Consider the following 2726-nt stretch of genomic DNA (forward strand, 5'->3'; position numbering starts at 1 on the left):
TTTTATCAATTTAATTTGTTAACTTATTTGTGAAAATATCAGAGCATTAAGACTGTCTCCTTGTTGTCCTCATGGTCAAGGCCCAGCTCTGACACTAACCATCTGGGCCTAGACATTCAGTCATGAAGTGCCTCAAAGGTTTTGCCTGTTAGATGGAATTTAATGGGTGAGTCAATGAATTTTAACTCTCTTTGTTCATTAGAATCTCTTGAGGAACTTTGAAAACTGGCTACAAAAAATTAAAGCAAAATCTCTGTGGGTAAACATTTGGACTTTTAAAATAGTTCCTTATGTGTGTGTGAGATATCCAGAAAGCCAGGATTGAGTACTCGGGCCTCTCTTGCACTAATACTTTGCTACTCTGTGCAGTATGATCTTGAGTAACCACTCAGCAACGCCAGTTTTCTGCACTGTAGAAAGGGAACTTGAAAGTGAAAATGTTGCAAAAAGGAACAAATAATCTGAAAAGTCCTCCAGGGTCATCAGAGGGATGCGTAGTCCTAAAATAAACCCCATGGTTTGCATACTGGCTGAAACTGTATGGATAATCCACACGCATTAAGCACTTAAGGATGTGCCCAACATTTGCTAAACCCTTTAAGTGGTTTTACTCTTTTATTTCCTACAGCAAGGGGAGGAACAGGTAGTGTTCATTCACTTGGGAATAGGAGACTGTGGTGTGAACAGGCCAAACTACCTGCTCAAGGTCAGACATGAATCCCAACTCCGACCATGAGATCTGAGCCCAGAGTCTATGCTTTTGGCCTGTCTACCATCTTTTTTCTATGTATACAAATTCCAGTGTGAAGCCCCAGATTAAAATCTATTTTATGAAAGGATAATATGTTATTTTTTTCACTGAGACCAAGTATCTGTTAAGCACAACTTAAAGAAGAAAAGGTTTACTTCAGTTCAAAGTTTCCTGCGTCTCAGCTCATCATCTGCTGGCTCCAGGGCAGGGGCATCACAGAAGCGTGTGGTGGAGAAATGCTGTGCCAGTCATGGCAGCCAGGAGGCAGAGGGGGTTGGAGTGACAGCCACAGCTGCCATATAGTCCCTAGTGTCAGTGATGCACTTCCTCCAGGCATCACGCGAGGCCCTGTGTTCAATCCCCAACAACAAAAGGGCCCACTCTGCATAGGCTGTTCAGCTAGGAATCTATCAGTGGGTTAGTGTACTGGTGAGTTAGGGCCCTGGCAGCCCAGGCTCCTCTTTAGACCTCTCTGAGTCCAGTCAAGTTGAGAATAAGACTAAGGGGAACAGATATAGTGTTGAATTCCTTATTATAGAAATTTAGCGGAGCTGAAGACAGTAGCCCTATGAGAGATGGGTGGTAAATTTGATGGGCTGGAGCAGAGCTCAGGCCTTGTTCTGTTGTTTTGTTTTTGTTTTCATTGCTGGGGATTGAACCCAGGGCCTCATGTGTGCTAGGCAAGCACTCTACCATTGTATGTCCCAGACTCTTCTTGACTGGATTTTAACAAAGCATAAAGGAGTTCAGTAAGTAGTAGTGGAGGAGATACAAGAAGGAGAATCTGAGTGGCAATATCATGAATCTCAGGAGTAAAAATCCTCTGTACGGTTCACAGTCAGGGACCTGCCTGCTCAAGATGGGGCTGGAGTATGGTAACATGGTTATAATTATGGGTCATGTTGGAAGCGGCGGTATGCTGATCTTCAAAGTATAGCCTTTAGGGGTGGATCAAAAATAATCTAGCTGCGGGATGGAAAGGGCTTTGGCTGATCCACACAGCACATCATCAAGATAATGAGGGAAGTTAAGTATCAGGAACATGCTCATCTTCTTTAGGCTTAAAACATGCATAAAACCACAGTGAATATAATCTACTATTTGTAACTAAAACTCTGACTGATAGCTCATGCTTCTGTTTAGTTATTTTCCCCATGATTTTATTGAAAAAGAGCAATGAGACAGTTTGAAACCAAATTTGTAGGACAGTTTCAATAATTAACACACTGCATACATTCTTCCTAGTGGTTAATTTCTGTACAAGATGCGGACATGATATCCTATTTACAAACACCATTAGAACAAATCACTTTATTCATTAAGAGAATGTAACTATATACCTATCCTAACCACTTTGAATACACAAATACAAAATAGATATTCATCTGTATACACTTTTTTTTGTTAAATTCTGTTATTTGAATATTATAGGTATGTAAATTCAGCAAAATATTCCAAAAGAGTCCAGTAGCCTGTAATAGTACTGGGTCTTCTGCTGGACTGGCAATGTCAGAAATTGTTGACCTGAGTCCCCTACAGCTCAACATAACAGCATGGCTTTACTTCTTATATTTCATTTATATACTTTTCTGCTGGATGGATAAGACCAAGGTAAAGCAGGACCTATGCAATAAGAGTTGTAGCTTTTGGGTCTGATAAGGTCAGTGAAATCCCCTCAAGATTTATCCTGAGGGCTGGTGAGATGGCTCAGTGGTCTAAAGCACCTACTTAGAACGATCTGAGCCAAGCCAAGCATAGGGACAGCGGTTCAATCCCCCAGCACCACATGCCAGCCAGCCGCCCCCCCATGGTGGGCTGAGCTGGCCACACACACACAAAATAAATAAATAATTAAACAAATAAATAAAAATTAAAAAAAAAGATTTATCCTGAGATCCTGTACCTCAGATTGTAGAACCTTTGTCAGTGTCAGCCATGTGGATGAATCACGGCCATTGCTTGGCCAATGTGCTCT

This window comes from Octodon degus, unplaced genomic scaffold (assembly GCF_000260255.1).
Source record: "Octodon degus isolate 3935 unplaced genomic scaffold, OctDeg1.0 scaffold00001, whole genome shotgun sequence".
NCBI lineage: Eukaryota > Metazoa > Chordata > Mammalia > Rodentia > Octodontidae > Octodon > Octodon degus.